This window comes from Oryctolagus cuniculus, chromosome 15 (genome assembly GCF_051225735.1).
Source record: "Oryctolagus cuniculus isolate XC-2025 breed Fujian yellow rabbit chromosome 15, ASM5122573v1, whole genome shotgun sequence".
Lineage (NCBI taxonomy): Eukaryota > Metazoa > Chordata > Mammalia > Lagomorpha > Leporidae > Oryctolagus > Oryctolagus cuniculus.
Window position 1 is genome coordinate 89,433,531 of NC_142881.1, and position 20,482 is coordinate 89,454,012.

A 20,482-nucleotide genomic window follows, 5' to 3' on the forward strand; every position below is an offset into this window, starting at 1 on the left:
ATGTGTTCATTAGTTTCTCCTGTGCATGCATGAGCCATGTGTGTTCATCAGTTTCTGTGTACACATGAGACGTGTGTTCATCAGTTTCTCCTGTGCACATACAAGTCATGCATATTCATCACCTTCTCCTGTGCATACATGAGACATGCGTGTTCATCAACTTCTGTGCACACATGAAACATGTGTGTTCCTCAACTTCTCCTATATATACATAAGACATGTGCGTTCCTCAGCTTCTCCCATGTACACATGAGACATACATGTTCATCAGCTTCTCCTGTGCACATATGAAACATGCATGTTCATCAGCTTCTCCTGTGCACACATGAGACGTGTATTCGTCAGCTTCTCCCATGCTTACATGAGACATGTGTGTTCATCAGCTTCTCCCATGCTTACATGAGACATGTGTGTTCATCAGCTTCTCCCATGCTTACATGAGACATGTGTGTTCATCAGCTTCTCCCATGCACACATGAGACATGTGTGTTCATTAGCTTCTCCCGTGCACACATGAGACGTGCGTGTTCATCGACCTCTGCTTGCTTTCCTCCTGTGGCAGTGACCACAATGCTGGCCCCTTGTATACATCTATTGAAACATCACACTGTCCCCCATAAAAACATACAATTATTAAGTGGTAATCAAAATATTTTTAAAAAAGATTTCTTTTTATTTTGAGAGGCAGAGTTATACACAGAAAAAAGGAGAGAGAGAGAGAGAGAGAGAGTCTTCTGTCTGCTGGTTCACTCCCCAAATTGCCACAATGTTTGGAGCTGGGCCAAACCAAAGCCAGGAGCCAGGAGCTTCTTCTGGGTCTCCCACGTGGGTGCAGGGGCCCAAGCACTTGGGCCATCTTCTACTGCTTTCCCAGGCCACAGCAGAGAGCTGGATTGGAAGTAGAGCAGCTGGAACGCTAACAGTGCCCATATGGGATGCCGGTGCTGCAGGCAGAAGCTTAACCTACCATGCCCCAGTGCCAGCCCTGGTAATCAAACTTTTTAAAAGTTTAAAAGATGGAGGAAGCATTGTGGTGCGAGAGGTTAGGCTGCTGCTCAGGATGCCTGCATCCTTACTGGACTGCCTGGTTCAAGTCCTGACTCTGCTTCTGCTCCAGCTCCCTGCTAATGCGCCTGGGAGGCAGCGGGCGATGGCTCCTGTACCTGAGTCCCTGCTACCCATGTGGGAGACCCAGGTGGAGTTCTTGGTTCCTGGTTTTGGCTTGGCGCAATCCAGGCCATTGTGGCCATTTGGGGAGTGAATTAGCAAATGGAAGGTTTCTCTCTCTCTCTCTCTCTCTGCCTTTCAAATAAATAAATAAATAAATAAATAAATCTTTAAAAGATGGAAAATACTACTTAGCCTGATTTGATCATACACACTCAATGCATATGCTAAATTATCACACTGTATCCTATAAATATGCACAATTAAAGAATAACCAAGAACTATATATATATATATAAATATAACTATTGTAAGTAAAGAAAAAGAACAAGACATCCATAATAGAGTATTTTTAACAGTTTCCACCTCAAGAAAATGAGTATGCAAGGTAACATATATATTTTTTAAAGATTTATTTATTTATTTGAAAGTCAGAGTTACACAGAGAGAAGGAGAGGTAGAGAGAGAGAGAGGTCTTCCATCTGATGGTTCACTCCCCAATTGGCCACAACAGCCGGAGCTGTGCTGATCTGAAGCCAGGAGCCAGGAGCTTCTTCTGGGTCTCCCACATGGGTGCAGGATCCAAGGACTTAGGCCATCTTTTACTGCTTTCCCAGGCCATAACAGAGAGCTGGATCAGAAGTGGAGCAGCCAGGACTCAAACCAGCGCCCATATGGGATGCTGGCACTGCAGGCGGTGGCTTTACCCACTATGCCACAGTGCTGGCCCCAACATACATGTTAATTAGCTTGATTAAGCCATTCTACAATGTGTATATATTTCAAAACAATATGTTGTACATAATAAATGTATACAGTTTAAAATCTGCCAGTTAAAAAGTGCAAGGGGATTCTACTTCTGATCCAGTTCTTTGCTGTGGCCTGGGAAAGCAGTGGAAGATGGCCCAAGTCTTGGGTCCCTGCACCCGCATAGGGGACCCAGAAGAAGCTCCTGGCTCCTGGCTTTGGATTGGCACAGCTCCAGCCGTTGTGGCCAACTGGGGAGTGAACCAGCAGATGGAAGACCTCTCTCTCTCTCTGCCTCTCCTCTCTCTGTGTAACTCTGACTTTCAAATAAATAAATCTTTTAAAAAAAGTTCGAGGGGAAGAAAATCCAGACACAGAGGTCACATAGTATCTCATCCAACTTGCAGGAAATGTCTAGAATAGGCAAATCTCAGGCCGGCGCCGCGGCTCACTAGGCTAATCCTCCGCCTAGCGGCGCCGGCACACCGGGTTCTAGTCCCGGTCGGGGCTCCGGATTCTGTCCCGGTTGCCCCTCTTCCAGGCCAGCTCTCTGCTGTGGCCAGGGAGTGCAGTGGAGGATGGCCCAGGTGCTTGGGCCCTGCACCCCATGAGAGACCAGGAAAAGCACCTGGCTCCTGGCTCCTGCCATCGGATCAGCGCAGTGCGCCGGCCGCAGCGCGCCGGCCGCGGCGGCCATTGGAGGGTGAACCAACGGCAAAGGAAGACCTTTCTCTCTGTCTCTCTCTCTCTCACTGTCCACTCTGCCTGTCAAAAATAAATAAATAAATAAATAAAAAATAAATAAATAGAATAGGCAAATCTCCAAAAACAGAAAGTGGATTAACACTAGCTGATGGCTGCCGATTTATAGAAATGATTCAGGGTTTCTCTTCAGGGTGATGGAATGTTCTAGAATTGATGGGGTGGGGCCAGCATTGTGGCGCAGTGGGTTAAGCCACTGTCTGTGATACGCACGTCCCACATCAGAGCACCGGTTAAACTCCCACTGCTCTGCTTCCCGCCCAGCTCCCTGCTAATGCACCTGGGAAAGCAGCCATAGATGGCCTTAGTACTTGGGCCCCTGAAACCCACGTGAGAGACCTGGTTGAAGCTCCCAGTTCCCAACTTTGACCGTTGGTGCGATTTGGGGAGTGAACCAGTGATTGGAAGCTCTTTCTCTTTCTCTCTCTCATCTTTTAAATAAATAAGTAAATCTTTAAAAAAATAGAGTAGATAGTGGTGATGGATACACAATTCATGTAAATATGTGAAAAAAAAATAGGAAAAATGGAAACTGAGTAAAATCCTTGAACAAGCACTTAACTAACAGGTAAACCCAAATGGCTAACAGACACCTGAAAAGATATTTAGCACCATTCATTATCAGGAAAATGGAAGTTAAACCCACAGTGAGACAACACAAGGCAAACAGCAGTCCGGCAAGCCTTGCAAGGTCAACACTTGGGAGAGTTTGTTGCACCTTTTGTGGTACAGAACAAGGAACGTTTACGATCTCACGGTTCCGGAAGTCAGAAGTTCAAAGTCAGGCTCACGGGGATGGAGTCGGGGCGTCAGCAGGGCTGCCCCTTGGAGAGGGTGCAGGGGAGAGTCTGCCCTGTCAGGACAAAATGAGGACAAACTCAGTCTAAGGCTCTCGTGGGCTTGATTTTGTGACAACATTTTATTCCATGTTTCGATGAGCAGAGCAGAAGAGGCTGGTTTTCTGGGTGGAGGTAAACCGAGAAAGGCAGAGACGCAGAACAGAAAGCGATGGGTCATTTCAAGGTGACTTTCCTTGCAGGGCGGGGACGTGGGGACAGAGCGGTGGACTGTGACAGGCTGGTTAACGATGAACCCATTGTCGGGGTTACGTGTGTGTGTGTGTGTCCGCCGCTGGAGGCAGAGGGACTTCCTTATCCGGCTATGGAAAACGGCCCGTTTGGGGGACTCGGCTCCCCCCTAGTTTCCTGGAAGCTCAGGTGTTTCTGGACTTCTGAGTCTGGCTATTGCAGCTCAGCACAGCCCTTTATCCCCCTGTCATCTTATTTGACAGTTGCCTTTCCCGGTCCAGAATCCTCTCCGTTCTCCCCGGCTGTGGTCCAATCTTGCATCTGCAAAGCCAGCTGCGCAGCATCTGAGACCTCTCTCGCTTGCCCCTCCCTCTGGCACTCCAACTCTGGCCCCACCAGGTATCGTCCCACGTCGAGAGCCTCAGCTAACCGCAGCTGTGGAGTCCCTTTGTCGTGTAAGGAGACATGCCCAGATTCCAGGGCGTCTGATCTATACATCATGGGTTGTGTCTGCCTCCTGCGGTCGGGACCCTGGGGACTCCAGGTGCTGCCGGTTGGCGCGGGTATAGGTATCACCGCCCTAGAAAACAGCTAGACACTTCCCAATATATCACAGTATATTTTTAAAAAAGAATACTTCAAAATGGGCAATAATTCTATATATTTTACCACGTACCACATTTTTTATAAAGATTTATTTTATTTATCTGAAGGTAGAGTTACAGAGACAGAGAGAGAGTGAGAGAGAGAGCTTCCATCTGTTGGTTCACTCCCCAAATGACCGCCCAGCCAGGACTGGGGCATTTGGGGAGTGTCAGGAGCCTGGGGCTTTTTCTGGTTTTCCCACATGGGTGCAGGGACCCCAGGACTTGGATCATCTTCTGCTGCATTCCCAAGTGCATTAGCAGGGAGCTGGATGGGAAGTGGAGCAGCCGGGACTCAAACTGGTGCCTGTATGGGATGCTGGCAACCACAGGCAGCGGCTTTACCCATTGCACCACAACGCCAGTCCCCTAACCAAATCTTGTTTTTATTTGACAGGTAGAGTTATAGACAGAGAGAGAGAGAGAGAGAGAGAGAGAGGGAGAGGAAGGTCTTCCTTCTGTTGCTTCACTCCCCAAATGGCCACTACGGCCGGCGCTGTACTGATCTGAAGCCAGGAGCCAGGTGCCCCCTCCTGGTCTCCCATGTGGGTGCAGGGGCCCAAGCACCTGGGCCATCCTCCACTGCCCTCCTGGGCCACAGCAGAGAGCTGGACTGGAAGAGGAGCAACTGGGACTAGAACCCGGCGCCCATATAGGATGCCAGTGCCACAGGTGGAAGATTAACCAAGTGAGCCACGGCGCCGGCCCCTAACCTAATCTTAAAACAAAAATCCTAAAGGGCCAAATCATGTAAGGCAAGACAGGTCCAGGTGCTCCAGTCATGGAAGACACAGGGGTTTTTGTCCCATAGCCTACAGAGGTCTCTGCACCCCAAAGTTGGCCCCAGCAAAGTGTCACTCATGGAGCCACCCACTTGTATCTGGGGACCTCCGCCAGCACCCCCACAGGGGACCGGATCCCAGCCGTGACCAGAAGATTCTTCTGCACCTGTGTCCCCATCAGAAGAGACCTGGGGGAAGCAGCTGGCCTCAGCTAGCAGTGGGAGCGTTTGGCCATGGAACTGGGTCCGTGTTTCCAATACAGGGACCCTGGGAGGGGTGCACTCAAGCCACCTCCACACTCCAGCAAGGGGCCATGGGGCCTTCTCTGGCACCAGCGAGTCAGCCTGATGCCTCCCTCTTTGCACGTTAAAAGGGATGTGGCAAAACAGTCACAGACAGAAACAGATGACAAGGTATTCACAAAAGCCCTGATTGTACTGGAGCATAAGAGTTATCTTTTTTAAATGTAACACAGTAAAACCAACTCCTCTTGGCCGATAGTTGATGGAGGGAGCTGGAATTTCTGCCAGTCCTGCACTGTAACTATCCTGTCACCTGTCAATCCGGTACACCACTTTCCCATGATGCACCTGTATGTCATCCAGGACCAGGGGGAGGAGAGGCCATGCTGGCCACCAGGAAGCTAAACTCCATGTGGCAGCGCCATGGTGCTGAATTCCACCCAGACTCCACCCCCTATCTCATAAAAAAGAGGCTGGTAAGTGGGCGGGCCCTTCTGCTCTTGTTCTTGCTTGGTCCCCTTCCCCCGCCTCCTTCCCCTCTCTGGCCCACTCATGACGGGTATTGCTCTTTTAAATAAACCCTGCCCTCTGGTTGGCACTGTGGCACAGTGGACTAAACCTCCATCTGCGCTGCCAGCATCCCATATGGGCGCTAGTTCTAATCTTAGATGCCTCTCTTCCGATCTGGCTCTCTGCTTATGGCCTGGGAAAGCAGTAGAGGATGGTCCAAGTCCTTGGGGCCCTGCACCTGCATGGAAGACCTGGAAGAAGCTCCTGGCTCCTGGCTTTGGATCGGCTCATCTCTGCCTATCGCAATCATTTGGGGAGTGAAGCAGCGGACGGAAGACCTTTCTCTCTGTCTCTTACTCTCACTGTAAATACCTCTCAAATAAGTAAATAAAATATTTTTAAAAATAAAAATAAAAAGATAAACGCTGCCCTCACGTATGCACAGTATGCTGCCTCTGCTTTGACTTATTTCCATGGGAACAAGGATTCAGACAGGGCCCAAACATGGTCCCTTTGAGTCATGACAGAGGCATGCAGTCGTGTGACCCTCACCTCACTCAAGGGACAGGGACCCTTTCATTACCCTGACGTTCTCTCCAAGCTGTGGTCAGCTGGTCGCCCACTGCCAGCCCCTCAGTAGAGGTGCCTCTTCCAACACATCCTATGTGGGAGCACACACTGTGGGTCCTTCTAGAATGTCCTACGTGTCCTACAAGTGGGAGCATGCACTCTGGGTCCTTCCAGAATGCTCTACGTGTCCTACAAGTGGGAGCATGCACTGTGGGTCTTTCTAGAATGTCCTACATGTACTACAAGTGGGGGCATGCACTGTGGGTCCTTCTAGAATGTCCCACATGTCATACAAGTGGGAGCATGTGGCCAGTGCTGTGGCTCACTAGGCTAATCCTCCGCCTTGTGGCGCCAGCACACCAGGCTCTAGTCCTGGTCGGGGCACCGGATTCTGTCCCAGTTGCCCCTCTTCCAGGCCAGCTCTCTGCTATGGCCTGGGAGTGCAGTGGAGGATGGCCCAAGTGCTTGGGACCTGCACCTGCGTGGGAGACCAGGAGAAGCACCTGGCTCCTGGCTTCGGATCAGCGCGATGCACCAGTCGTGGCGGCCATTGGAGGGTGAACCAATGGCAAAAGGAAGACCTTTCTCTCTGTCTCTCTCTCTCTCTCACTGTCCACTCTGCCTGTCAAAAATAAAAAAAAAAAAGTGGGAGCATGTACTGTGGGTGCTTCTAGAATGTTCCACATGTCATACAAGTGGGAGCATGCATTGTGGGTGCTTCTAGAATGTTCCACATGTCATACAAGTGGGGGCATGCACTGTGGGTCCTTCTAGAATGTCCTATGTGTCATACAAGTGGGGGCATGCACTGTGGGTCCTTCTAGAATGTTCCACATGTCATACAGTGGCAGCGTCCTGTAGCCCTTCTATGTAGGAAGGGCCTTGTGTGTCCCTCTGAGTCTGGCTCCTTTCACTTAAGCATCTGAGATCACTCACGCCATTGTGTTTAGTAGTGACTCATTCTTTTTTCTGCCGAATAGTATTCCATTGTATGGATATACTGCAGTTTGTGTATCCATTCTCTATTGGAAAGCTTTTGGGTTGTTTCCAATTGGAGGCCCCGTGAGGGATTTGAAGATACTCCTCGCAGGACCAAAACAGTATGAGATCCAGTTCAGCCAGAATATAGAAAATTTAGACTTCGTTCACCACGCTGACCTAATTGATATATACAGAACGTTCATTCCCTTCAAGGGCACATGGGCATTACCAAAATAGAACAAATTCTGGGCCATTAAGAATATATGATGAGTTTTCAGAAAACTGGAATCATACGTAGAGTGCATTCCAACTACAGGCTCCCCTCAGCCACAGCCTTGGTTATCCTCGGGCTCAGGGCATCATTCTATGCTACATACCCGCTGACAACCCACTCACAGGGCCCAAGCCTCACTCAGCCTGACAGCACACACACCACACCTGCCGTTGTCACTGCTGAGAAAAAGTCCCCCATGCATTCCCAGAGTCACCGCTCCCATGCACTTGGCAAACCTCCAGTGCTGTGGGCACCACACCCATCTGGGCCTCCCCTACATAGCTCCTGGAGTCAGCAGAGCCGCTGACCCTACCACTGCACACACTGTGTCCAAAGGCATCAATTAAAGCCAAAGAAGCTATAAGGAGACCCAGCTATAATGAAAGCCAATATAGCTTTTAATCTGACACCCTGAGACACACCATCAGTAAAAAAAACCACTCACTGTGAAAGCCACGACTGATTTCCCGATGCACAAGTCTTGGTGTGGAGATACAAGTATGGAAGAACAAGGTAGCATGTTTTTTTTTAGATTTATTTATTTGAAAGTCAGAGTTACACACACACACACACAGAGAGAGAGAGAGAGAGAGAGAGAAGGAGAGACAGAGAAAGAGAAGTCTTCCTTCTGCTGGTTCACTCTTCCAGTTGGCCACAACAGCTGGAGCTGCGCCGATCCGAAGCCAGGAGCCAGGAGCTTCTTCCAGGTCTCCCATGTGGGTGCAGGGGCCCAAGGACTTGGGCCATCTTCTACTGCTTTCCCAGGCCACAGCAGAGAGCTGGATCAGAAGTGGAGTAGCTGGGACTCGAACCGGCGCCCATATGGTGTTTCAAAAGGCACTCAATAACCCCGAAGCAACAAATCTCAGGGAAATGGAGTTGGACAAAATGCCTGCTGAAGAATTCAAAAGAGCAATTAGAAGGAAGCTCAGTGGGACACAAGACGATGCAGACAGTTGAGCAAAGTTAGGAAAACGACCCATGATAGGATGAGAAATTCTGCAAAGAGATCGAAATCTTGAGAAAGAACCAAAAAGAAATTTCAGAAGTGATGAACTTGATAATCCAAATAGCATACACTCACTTGAAAGCCTTAGCAACAGATGAGATCAGAGGAAAGAATGTCTGAACTGGAAGACAGGTCTTGTGAGATATTCCAATACAATAAAAATAAGTGTAATGGTGGTAATAATAATACTTAATAGTAATAATACAAGGATGAGGAAAGCTTCTGAGAGCTTTGAGGCAACATCAAATGAACAAACACTTGTATTTTGGGGCTCCTTGGAAGCAAAGAGAAGAGGGAGAGCATAGAAAAATCTAGACAGTGAAATAACTGAAAATTCCCCAATCTTGGGAAAGATATGGACATCCAGGTACAGGAGTCCCCCAGGACCCCAAATAGACACGACCAAGAAAGATATACACTGTAGCATATTCTAGTCAAATTGTCAAAGGTGCAAGATAAGGAGAATTCTAAAAACTGCAGGAGAAAAGCACCAAGTCACATTTAAGGGAAGTTCCGTTACACTAACAGCAGCTGTCTCAGCAGAAACCCTGCAGGCCAGGAGAGAATGGGATGATAAAGTCTGCAAGGAGAAAACCCCGCCACCCAAGAGTGCTGTATCTAGCAAAGCTACAACGACTTTCTAAGACAAGCAAAACCTGAGGGAACTTACCACCACCAGGCTGCCTTAGCAAAACTGCTTGGGGCCAGCGCTGTGGCGCGGCGGGTAAAGCTGCCACCTGCAGTGCCGGCATCTCATATGGGCGCTGGTTCGAGTCCCGGCTGCTTCACTTCTGATCCAGCTCTCTGCTATGGCCTGGGAAAGCTGTAGAAGATGGTCCAGGTCCTTGGGCACTTGCAGCCCTGAGGGAGACCTAGAAGAAGCTCCTGGCTCCTGGCTCCTGGCTTCAGATCAGTGCGGCTCCAGCCATTGCAGCCAATTGAGGAGTGAACCAGCAGATGGAAGACCTCTCTCTTTCTCTACCTTTCTTTCTCTCTCTGTGTAAGTCTTTCAAGTAAATAAATCTTTAAAAAAAGAAATGATAAGGAGATATAAATGTTAAATATTGAGACTTGACCAGTACATGCCATATAAATACCTTGAAATATCACACTGTATTCCCTGAAGATATATATGTGTATATATATATACACACATATATAATATTATATAATCAAATAAATGTACAAATAAAAGATAAAGCAATTGCACATATCTGGAGAATCAGAATCAAACCAAGCAAATGAAAAGCCCACACAAAGACCCTAAATATCAGAACGAAAAGTGGGACATCACTACCGACTCTACAACATCCCGGGAATAACACGGCAGTGTCATGAGCCACTCTCAGTAAACCTGGAAATCTGGACCAAGTGAACAAATCCTGGAAAAACATGACTTACTACAGTGGCCTAGGAAGGAGCTGTCAGGCTACGTGTCGGGGAAAGGGTCTCCAAAGAATAGTGTTTATCTGGCAGTGACAGGGGCCGTACTGCCAGAGGATGGGCAGGTTCAGGGAGAGTGGGGCAGGGAGGGCTTTCTTCCTTCCTTCCTTCCTTCCTTCCTTCCTTCCTTCCTTCCTTCCTTCCTTCCTTCCTTCCTTCCTATTTTAAGGTTTTATTTTATTTTTTTATTTTTATTTTTTTTGACAGGCAGAGTGGACAGTGAGAGAGAGAGACAGAGAGAGAAAGATCTTCCTTTGCCGTTGATTCACCCTCCAATGGCCGCCGCGGCTGGCGCACTGCGGCCGGCGCACCGCGCTGATCCGATGGCAGGAGCCAGGAGCCAGGTGCTTCTCCTGGTCTCCCATGGGGTGCAGGGCCCAAGCACTTGGGCCATCCTCCACTGCCCTCCCTGGCCACAGCAGAGAGCTGGCCTGGAAGAGGGGCAACCGGGACAGAATCTGGCGCCCCGACCGGGACTAGAACCTGGGGTGCCGGCGCTGCAAGGTGGAGGATTAGCCTACTGAGCCATGGCGCCGGCTCTTTTTATTTTAAACACTTATTTATTTATTTGAAAGTCAGTTACAGAGAAAAGAGGCAGAGAGAGAGAGAGAGAGAGAGGGAGAGAGGTCTTCCATCTGCTGGTTCAGTCCCCAGATGGCCGAAACTGCAGGAGCTGTGCCGATCTGAAGCCAGGAGCCAGGAGCTTCTTCCAGGTCTCCCACGTGGGTGCAGGGGCCCAAGGACTTGGCCCATCTTCCACTGCTTTCCCAGGCTGTCGCAGAGAGCTGGATCAGAAGAGGAGCAGCCAGGAGTTGAACTGGCACCCATATAAGATGCTGGCATTATGGGCGACAGCTTTACCTGCTACGCCACAGCACCGGCCCCAAGGAGGAGTTTCTAAAGGCAAAAGCTATTTGGGTAACAAGTAGTCTCACATGGAAGCCAGAGGCAGGAGTTGGGGTTCCCTCGCTGGTGGAGGCATCACTGCTGGGCAGGTGTCGCGTTGAGAGCTAAGGTCTTAAGGAACGTTCGCGATTCCTGTGCCTAGGTGAGAGGCAGAGATGTGCACCGCATGGGGTGGGAGAAGCCACCTGCTTAGGATCTTCAGAAAGCCCTGAGAGAGAGCCTGTCTCACACAGGCAGGCACAAACCCTCCTCCTCCGCAGCTCCCTGGCGGTCATTCCGTCTGGGTCTGACAAGAATGGATAATCTGCATGGTCCTGTATCAACGAAAGAAAAGGAGTCTGCTGTCAAAAACCTCCCCACAGAGACCCCCGGTGCACATGGCTATTAACAACTTCCCCAAATGGGTGTCTTTTCATTGAAAATCCATCAAGCACAAATCAATGACTTTTATGGGTGTTCTACTTAAGAGAAATCCAAAAGTTCCCTCAGAATGAACTAACAGAGAATACAGGGCGTGTTGGAAGGAGGTGTGGCTGCAGCTGTGCTAACTGCTGAAGCTGGGTCACTGGGCACACAACACCTCTTCAGCCCGACTACTGTATGTGCTCGAAATTTCCATGGGAAGATGTTTGTGTACAGGGAGATGGTGAGTTGGGCAGCTGTTAAGACACTGCCTGGGATGCGCTTGCTTTTGATCCCAGTTTCCTGCTCAAGCACACCCCGGGAGGCAGCAGGGGATGGCTCAAGTGCCTGGACCCCCGCCACCCACTCGCGAGGCTCGATTCAGTTCTTGGCTCCTGGCTTTGGCCTGGGCCAGCCCCAGCTGTTGTGAGCTTTGGGGACTGAACAAGCAGATGGTAGATCTCCGTCTCTCTGCCTTTGTAAATAAATAAACAAGCAAAGAGGCACATTGTGAGAAGATCCAGGGAATAGGCATTATTATTTTTTAAAGATTTATTTATTTATTTGAAAGTCATAGTTACACAGAGAGAGAGAGACAGAGAGAGAGAGAGAGGTCTTCCATCCACTGGTCCTCTCCCCAGTTGGCTGCAACGGCTGGAGCTGTGCCCATCCGAAGCCAGGAGTCAGGAGCTTCTTCCAGGTCTCCCATGCAGGTGCAGGGGCCCAAGCACTTGGGCCATCTTCTACTGCTTTCCCAGGCCTTAGCAGAGAGCTGGATTGGAAGTGGAGCAGCTGGGACTCGAACCAGTGCCCATATGGGATGCTGGCACTGCAGGCAGAGGCTTAACCTGCTGCGTCATAGCACCGGCCCTGGGCATTATTCTAGCAGTCCATGCTCATGTTTCACATCACAGTACCTGGGTTCGATTCCTGGCTCTGGTTCTTCACTCCAGCTTCTTGCTAAAGCACCCAGAGACACAGCAATGATGGCTCCAGAAATAGGCTTGCTGCCACCCACATGGGGCACCTCCACTGAGTTCCGTCCCTCAGTTCCAGTCCCGGATGTTCAGGGGAGTGACCTGACAGATGGGATCTCTCTCTAAAAACTTGGGCCATGGGGCCAGCGCTGTAGCGTGGTGGGTAAAAACACCGCCTGCAGTGCCAGCATCCTACATGGGTGCCGGTTCAAGTCCCGGCTCCTCCACTTCCAATCCAGCTTCCTGCTAATGTGCTTGGGAAAGCAGTGGAAGATGGCCCAAGTCCTTGGGCTCCTGCACCTGCATAGGAGACCCGGAAGAAGCTCCTGGCTCCGGCTGTTGTGGCCGTCCGGGGAGTGAACCAGCAGATGGACGATCTCTCTCTCTCTCTCTCTCTCTCTCTGCCTCTGTAACTCTGCCTTTCAAATAAATAAATTAAAAAAAAAAAAAAAGAGTTGGGCCATCACACCACGGCCCACAGCCCCCACTGCATCAAGGCCACAGCGGGCTGATGGCTAACGTGGTCACCCTGACACCTCTGGAATCTTCTCTCTGGCCTCCGCCCAAGGCCACGGCCCTCGCTGCTCCCTTGTTTCCAACGCTTCCCTTGGGTTCAGCATGGCTAGCTCAGTCAGATTTGTGCTTCAGGAACGCGCAGCGGCAGAGTAGGCGCTCAGGAAGCCTGCACAGGGGAACCGGTGAGCGCGGTCCCTGGCCCGCTCTGGCGGTGCCGCGGGACCTCTCCACCCCGCTCTGCCTGCAGGGGTCACTCGCGACCCTCAGGGCAAGAGGGTGCCCCTTAGAGAAGGCGGAGGCTGGACTGGGCACCCGAAGACCCGGCTCTTGGAGTCTGTGAGCAGCGGGGGCTGTGGAACCTCTCAAGGTGTCTTTGGCCCTGAGACCCCGCGATTCCCTGGGGCATCAGTTGATTCATCCGTCCAATGGGCGCAAAACCAAAGTTCCAGGGCTATGGTGAGGATGAAGCGGAGTCGCTCAGGGCCCAAGGCTTGCCCAGAAGGCCTGTCGCGGTCACAGGGCGCTGACCATCACTCTGGCAGTGCTGGGGTGCGGCGGGGCGCGGGTCCCCACGGGGCTTTGAAACAAGGCAGCCACTCCATCTCCGGCTTGTTGCTCGCTTTGTCCAGTCTCAAACCAAAGTGTGGCCCAACCTCTGCGGGCGCCTGCCTCCCTCTCCACGCACCCTCGCCCCGCACCCTCCCCGCTCCGGCCCCCGCGTCCTCGCACTCCTCGCGGCGGCCCCGCACCCTCCTCGCCCACGTCCCGCGTCCTTGCACCCTCGCCCCGCACCCTCCTCGCTCCGCTCCCCGCGCTCTCGCGCCCGCCCGCTCCGTGCCCGCTCGGTGCTCGCTCCGCGCTCGCTCGCGCTCCCCGGCGCCGGCTGCGGAGGGAGCCGCTCTGCCCGCAGCTGGCGCAGCGCGGAGGCGGCGGCGGCGGCGGCGGCGGCGGCGGCCGGTGGGCGGGTGCCGCGGCCCGGGCGCCTAGCATGAGCCGCCGCCGGCACCCGCCGCGCGCTGCTCGGGGCCCGGCTGCGGCGCGAGGGCGGCGCGGGAGCGACGCTGGCCCGGACCGAGGTAGGCAGCGGCCGCCGACCCCGGGTCCCTCGGGCCCTCCCCTGCGGCCGCCGGCGCGGGCGGGGCGGGGCGTGAGGCGGCCCGGGGTCCCGCCCGCAGCGGCCGTCGCGGGTCTGGGAAGCGGGGCTCCCGGCGCGGGGCTGTGTGGGGGGCACGCGCGCGCGGGCGCGCGGGGGGGAGGCGACCGGGAGCCCCGCGCGCGGAGTTGCTGTCAACTCTGCCCGGGGCTGGACGGCGCGGGGACCCTCCTCGCGCCCCCTGCCCCTGCGGGGGGCCCCGGGCAGGCGTGGCGGGAGCGCACGCGGCAGGCGGGTCCGCTGCCCTGGGGCCTGGCGTGGGGGAGGGGGCCGGGGAATCCGCGGAGCTCGGGGCTGCGCAGTTGGAAGTTTCCATTTGCTCCTGTGCGTTGCGGGCTCCGCCGCGGCGTCGCGCGCTCTGGCTGTGTGGCGAGGCATTGGGGAGCTAGCGCTGCAGGGGAGGGACAGGGCCAGGCCACGGCGACGCGCGCCCCTCTGCCCCTGCGCCTGATCTGCCTGTATCCCAGGCCTTGGCGGGGGGCGGAGTCGGGGCAGGCGGAGCTGGCCCTGGTCCGACTTTGCCTAAGTGAGGGAGTCTCCTGCGGCGGCTTTCGGAGGGACCCCTGGCAGGTCCCTGGCCAGGTCTGAGCGCTGAGGCTGGTGGGTGCTTCCTGGGGGCTGAGGTGTGGCGGTAGTCTTGGTTCTCTGCTTCCCTGCGCAGGGCAGCGAGCCCTCCTGGGGTTCACCCTCCCCTCTAAGGCGAGGGCAGGGCCCTGCCAGGGGGCCAAGGCGCTGGGAGGCGCACGGGGGACCATCACAACCCTGCCTCCCCTGCACCGAGGCGCTCTGGCCCCAGGAGAGCAGAGCCGTAGCCGGCTGAGGGGTGGGACACCCGCCGAGACTCTTTCCCCAGCGGGAGAATGACCCTGTGGTTTCCCCGGTTTGGAGACGATTTCCGCCTTGCTGTGCGGTGGTGGGGACCCCAGCCAGGAAGTGGGGGTGCCTTCTCTGCCCCTCAGAAGCCTTTGTCCAGAGAACCGGGCCGCTCTCTGGGTGGTCCTTGTCCCGAGGTCGTGCACAGGCCCCTTCACTGGGAAGGAGTGAGCAGCGGGGACCCCCTCCCCCTCCCCCAGGCTCCATGGCGATGCCTTGAAGCTGTGCACGCGGACCCCAGGTTTGGGAGTCCAGGCAGGTGACAGCCAGGTGTGCCACAAGGGACAGCAGGCCGGCCAGCCAGTTTGTTTTTCTCCGGAAGGTGTCTTCAAGCTCTCAGCCTGATGGCTGCCTTCCACCTGGCAAATCGTGGAAATGGAACAGTTCACACAGAGCAGAGGGGTTTTTTGGTGTAACTTAGCAACTGCAGACAGAGGAGGACGAGGAGGAGGAGGAGGACAAGGAGGAGGAGGAGGAGGAGGGAGAAATGCCAGGCGAGGCTGTCTCTGTGCTGGGCAGTGGCCTGGGAGTCCAGGCAGAGACTGAAGAGCATCGCAGGTGCCAGTGGCCCCCAGTGCTGGGAGAGGCCTGCCTCCACCTGGCCAGGTAAGGAGCAGACCCACCCCTCTCCTGGCTCATCACAGGGAGCGCTGGTGGAGCCTGCATAGCCAGACACGGCCTGGGTGCCCGAGCGTGGCAACACCCCCCGCCCCCCGGCTCCGTACTAGGACTCCCCATGAGGGGCTGTCCTGGGACAGCCTTGGCCTCGGGTTTGTAGCCACAGAAACCCGCGTTTCACGACCATCAGCCCGGTTAGGCGGAGCTGGAGGCAGAGGCTCAGGCCCATTCACTCCCCCTAGGAGAGGGGCTGGGTGGGGCAGGTGTTGGGTTGCATCTCTGCAGGGAGGGGTGCCCTGGGCGTGGTTGGGGGAAGGGAGGAGGGCTCAGGTCCCCAGTCCCTTCGTGCTGCCTTCCTTGGGGCTCCTCCTTCCTCCTGCCCCCTCTTCTCCTCCTGAGCCATCTGCTTCCGTCCCGGGCCTCTCTGAGCTCGAGAACATCCATCCGAAACCTGCCTCTCCCTCTGCCTGCCTCCCGGCGCCCGCCCACTGGCTTGCGGAGTTTACTCAGTGAGAACTGTGTGTGCGGGGTGTGGGAGAGAGAGAGAGGCGTCCTGGAGTGGGGGATGGGTGCCCTGACCTGCTGGGAGGGGTGGGGGTGGGGAGGACCTGCTGCCCTCATTTCTGGTGTGTGTGAGCCCAGAGGGAGGGGACAAGGGACACCCCGGCCCAGACCAGAGTGGGTTGTCCCAACCCATTCAGGTCCCTGCTGGGGGGAGGGGACGCAGGAAGTCCTTGTCTTAAAACCCCAGGGCAGGTGTGGGTTGAGGGAGAACTGGAAGCCCTGGGGTATCCTGACCTGCTTGCTGGGGCCAGGGCGTGGCTTCAGATTCGTCTCCTGGGACCCGCTGGCCATGGCTTGTCTTGGGCGCTATAAGAAAGGGTTCCTTGGTGCTGCCTGCCCGGCACAGGGTCGGGGGGTTGGGGGTGGATTGAATGCTGTCCCCTGCCTGGGAAGACAGAGCAGAGGGAAGTGAAACAGGAGACCCAGGGGGACGGCAGCAGGCTCTGAACCTTTGGAGTGACTCAGGCCAGCCCCGATGGTGCTGCCCCCGAGGGGTCTCCTTGCCTCTCTCCCAGGACTTGGGAGATTGTCCAGGTGCTGGGACGTGGGCCAGCCACCCTGTAGGCAGCAGCACCCCCGGGCGGGGGGCTTGGAGGCCAGGCTGCCGCTCATGAGCTGGCTGTGAGTTTGGGGGCTGGACCTCTGGGAGAGCGCAGGGTGCCCGTGGGGAGCCCCAGGTGGGGCATCGGCACTTGTTCGGTGCACAGGTGACTTGGTGCTGCCCCAGCAGGCAGATGCTGGACCCCTGGAGGTGAAGTGGTTTGCATCAAGCCCCTCCAGTGCTGGAAACAGCAAACCTTGCCTGTTCCGCCTGATCCAGCTGTTGCCTCCTCTGCCGCCCGCACAGGCTGACCCTGGAGATGGCTGGCTCCGTGCCCCGTCCACGCTCCCAGCCCACTGCTCTGTGACGGCGCCCGTCGCTACGGGAGGCTGGCTCAGATGTGTACTGTCTCTGCCCCAGTGCTCTGTCTCCCAAGCTCCCCTCTGGCCCTGGTTCTCCTGCTGGTCCTCTGGGATCCTGTGGCTCCCTGTCCTGGGACACTCCTCAGGGTTCCTCTCCTGGGTGCTGAGCTGACCCCATGCCAGCCGCAGCCTGTCCTTGGGTTCCTCATGCTTCCTGTGCTGCCACAGGTGGCCTGTCCCTGTCCTCGTGTCCCCGGACGTGGTCCACCTCAGGCTCCTCCTGCAAGCCACTGGGCTGTGGGGTCCCCCACGCTGCTTCTGTCAGCTCATGCGTGTCATCAGCCCTTCCTGTGCAGCCTTGTCCTGTCCCCTGTCACCCCCCATGGACTGGGTGTCCTTCCCCCTGTGCATCTTAGCCTTGGACTCTCCCCCTTTTGGGGGCTCTTCCTGGGAGCCTGCTTCCTGCTGGGACACGCTCTGCGGGGTGCCCGGGCTTCATGGCTGTGGCCCTGCAGGGGCTCAGCGCACATTTGTGGGGGAGGGGTGGAGAGCCCTGAGCTGCTGTGTGTGGTGGGAGCGTGGAGGTCCTCATCTAGGGAAAGGACAGGCTCCTGTGCCCCCCAGAGCGCTGAGCATCAGGGAGCCTAGCGGGGGTGGGGCTGGGAGACCAGCGCCCTGCCTGTTGTCACCACCACTTCCGTTTCTCCAAGTGTCACCCTCAGACTCTACCTTGAAGAGAGAGTTCTCCCTGGATGCGGTTGCCGTGACAACACCGCTAACAAAGAGGCGCTTCCTGGAGGATGCTGCAAGTGCAGAAGCGGCCTGGGAGAGAGGGTGCCTTCTGCTGGGCTTCAGATCCATCTGGTGCCATGTCACGGGGTCCCAGCCCCGGCGGGGTGGGGCACCAAGGTGGCCCCAGCTGCTTCCCAGGCTCAGAGGGCCAGCCTCCCCTCTCCCAGGACCCCCTCCAGCCTGAGTGTGCACCCCGACCCCTTCTGTCGTGAGTGTGGAACAACTCTGCTGGGCTGAGGTCTGGATTAAATGAGGAGAGGGGCAGCGCCCTGGCCGCATGTCGGGTGCACGCCCCGAGGGTTGCCCGTGGCTGCTGCGACCCAGGTCTCTGCCCTTGTAGCTGAGGAGGGCAGACAGGAGGCTGGGCGGGGGGACCAGCAGGGAGGATTCAGGGCATTGAAGTTGTAGATTTCCAGAGAAAGGGCTTGGGGGGTTCCTGGCGGTGCCTCGGTGCTTTCGTGAATGAATGATTCTGAGCGGCACAGGCTGCATCAGTTGTTCACTCCCTGGGATCTGTAGTGGGTAAGGCTCCCTCAGGGCTGAATGGGGGGCAGGAGTGCCCCAGAGGCCAGACCACAGCGGAGGAACTGCCCTTAGGAGAGCTCAGGCCTTACCCGCATTGCCCACCGGGAGCTAAGGCTCTCCCCCTCTCAGCCCTGCCACCGGCAGGGCTCTTCCTTCCTCTGACCTGGGTGACCTGCAGGCACCTAGGTTGATGCACCTGCTTGCATTGAGAGGGAGGTGAAGGCCCGGGGGGCTGACAGTGAGCTGAGCTGGCAGGGTTGGGTGGGCAGGGCTGGGAGGGGAGCTCCTGACCTGGAGGAGGGATCCTGGAGGGGAGACAGGGCCACTGTCACCGCTGGCCGTGTCCCGGTTGGTGGGCCCACATTTGGGAACACTGCCTGCACACCGGCGGTGAAGACAGCTCAGTGGTTCTCAGAGCAACACGGGCCTTCAGACCGTGTTTGCTGGCTAAAGTGCAGTTGTAAGATTAAATCGCTCTCAAAGGGTCCTCTGTTTAGAAAATTTAAAAGACATGCACCCATAACACATCAAAGAAGCAGTGATGATGGGAAGTAGAGAAAGAATGACGTGATAAAGATACCCAGGGTTGTTCGATCCACCGTAGGCATGCCACCGGCTCGCCCTGCCCGGAGAACTGCAGCTGGCCACCTGTGATTGGAAAAGGCCCAGAAGTGGGTGGCTTGGGCAGAGGTGAGAGACCATAGCATTGGTGGCCAGGCCTCCAGGGGTGCCTGCGATGGCCTGGCTCCTCCCTGGGGTCTGGCCAGGGCGGGGCTGGGCAGCTGTCTGGCCTGTGACCTCGCTGACACCCTGGGGATTTTAAAGTGGTAAACCCTGAGGCTTTAGGTCAACGCGGTGGAGGGTGCCAGGCAGGTCCTGAAATACACAGTTGTTTTATATGGGAACTGTTAGGGGAGCAGCGAGACAGATCTCCATGGCAGGATGGATGCCAGTAAGGGCCCAAGGCCAAGAGCAGCAGGCTGTGGGGGTGGGGCCGGAGCCCTGGGCCCACACTGCGAGTGGCTGTGCTGGGCGTGTGCGGGTGCGCTGTGGCTGCACGTTCATGGCAGGGAGGGACCAGCCTGCCAGCCCTGGGACTCTGCTGAGTTTTTATGCAACCTAATTTAACACATCTTGTAAACTTGCTATTATTTTAAAATCATTTATTTGAGAGGCAGCCCGGGGCCGGGGGGCGGGGGTGGAATCCTGTCTGCTGATTCACGCCTTAGTTGCATGACAAGGTCGAGAATTGGGCCGGAGAGAATGCTGGGAGCCAGGGTCAGCAGCATTGTGGCTCGCTGTGACACCAGCGTCCCACAGAGAGCGCCAGTTCGAGTCCCAGCTGCTTTGCTTCCAATCCATTTTCTTTTTCTTTCCTTTCCTTTTTTTTTTTTTTTTTTTTTGACAGGCAGAGTGGACAGTGAGAGAGAGAGAGAGAGAGAAAGGTCTTCCTTTTGCCTTTGGTTCACCTTCCAATGGCCGCCGCGGCTGGCGCGCTGTAGCTGGAGCACCACGCTGATCCGAAGGCAGGAGCCAGGTACTTCTCCTGGTCTCCCATGGGGTGCAGGGCCCAAGCACTTGGGCCATCCTCCACTGCACTCCCTGGCCACAGCGGAGAGCTGGCCTGGAAGAGGGGCAACCGGGACAGAATCCGGCGCCCCGACTGGGACTAGAACCCGGTGTGCCGGCGCCACAAGGCGGAGGATTAGCCTAGTGAGCCGCGGTGCCGACCTATGCTTCCAATCCATCTCCTTGTTATTGTGCCTGGGAAAGCAGAGGATGACGGCCCAAGTATTTTTGGGGCCTTGCCACTCACACACATAGGAGATTTGGATGGAGTTCCTGGCTCCTGGCTTCTGGCTCCTGGCTTTGGCCTGGCCCAGCTGGGACGCTTGTAGGCATTTGGGGAGTGAACCTGCAGATGAAAGACCTCCCTCTCTATTAAAAAAAATGGGAGCCAGGGACTCAATCTGGGTTGCCCTTGTGGGTGGCAGGGACCCAAGTACTTGAGCCATCTTCTACTGCTTTTCCCAGGCCATTAGCAGGGAGCTGGATCGGAAGTGGAGCAGCCAGGACTTGAACCGGCGCCCTTAT

The 20,482-nt window shown here is 55.4% G+C and overlaps 1 protein-coding gene across 2 annotated transcripts in view; it reads left to right on the plus strand.

The window, feature by feature from the left end:
- Positions 1-13,773: 13,773 nt before the first annotated feature.
- The window catches only part of RASGEF1A (RasGEF domain family member 1A), a 68,375-nt gene continuing 61,666 nt past the window's right edge, over positions 13,774-20,482 (plus strand). The window contains exon 1 of one of the 2 annotated variants that reach the window (XM_070058383.2): positions 13,774-14,036. The gene's annotated coding sequence lies outside the window, so the exon portion shown is untranslated. Of the gene's footprint in view, positions 14,037-15,449; positions 15,593-20,482 lie in introns of those variants that run through there. The other variant, XM_070058384.2, reaches the window with a different exon arrangement.